This window comes from Nestor notabilis, unplaced genomic scaffold (genome assembly GCF_000696875.1).
Source record: "Nestor notabilis isolate BGI_N333 unplaced genomic scaffold, ASM69687v1 scaffold17000, whole genome shotgun sequence".
Taxonomy (NCBI): Eukaryota; Metazoa; Chordata; class Aves; order Psittaciformes; family Psittacidae; genus Nestor; species Nestor notabilis.
Window position 1 is genome coordinate 1,397 of NW_009911730.1, and position 1,033 is coordinate 2,429.

Below are 1,033 nucleotides of genomic sequence, written 5' to 3' on the forward strand. Positions count from 1 at the left end.
CATCCCAAGCAGGGACAGCAACCAATACGGCCATGCTGAGCACTGCAATGAAATGGGTGCAGGCAGCTCCGCTCTCCCGGCAGCTCACAGGGGCAGCTCCATGTTTCCCCTTCTCCGAGCTCAGGCCAGCCTGGATGTCCTTAATTGCCCAAAGGTCAGTGTCCCCGAGCCTGGGGCCACGTGTCGGAGGGACCCCAGGCAGGAACCTGACACAGACACGAGTCATTCGGGATCAACGCTGGAGGCCAGGAAATTGCAATGGACACGAACCTAAATACGCCGCACGTCCCCCCAGGTAATCAGGGACGGGGCCAGATTCTGGCTGACAGCTTAAATGCCTTAATTCCTTGTCCGCTGCAGTTCGAGGGGGTCCCGTGTGCTGTGGGCTTCTCCCAAACAGTCTCTGAGTTGGAGATTTGTCTGTAATTGGAGGCATGTTGCATTCCCCTGAAAGTAGCCAGGTCCCACTGGAGGGGGGCTGCGGGAAGGCAGCAATTTCCCTTACGGAATTATTTACCTGATTAGAGAGTTTATTTTATCAAAATTGTTTCAGAATGGGGCCGCTCGGTGTGTCCAGCGTGGGGAGCTCCCCGGTGGGGCCGGCGGCCTGGAGACAGGTAATTTGTGTGCTTAATGGGACTAATCCACCAGGCAATTACACCAATGGATTTCACGGCTCCAAAGTGTTCTGTTCCCATTAATTAAAAATCTGTTAAGAAGATTAGCACATAAAGGTATCAAAAGAAACCCAAGAGTTTCTTTCCCCACCAGCCCCCCCAAAGGCGAGTGTGGGAGTGCTGGATTGCTCACATTAGCACAAAAATTACTCTTTCAAAGGTAAGGGCCTTGCTTCCAAAGTAACCGCTGACAGTTTTCCTCTGACTTCCCTACCAAGAGGTCCTTTATGTTTAATTATAGTTTGTTTAAATTAGCCCTGATTGTTCGCGTGGAGTGTTAGCTTAAATACATTCTGAGCATGCGGTTCCCCCGTGCCCCGCCGGTGCGGTGTGAGGAGGGCAGCCTCCAGCCATGG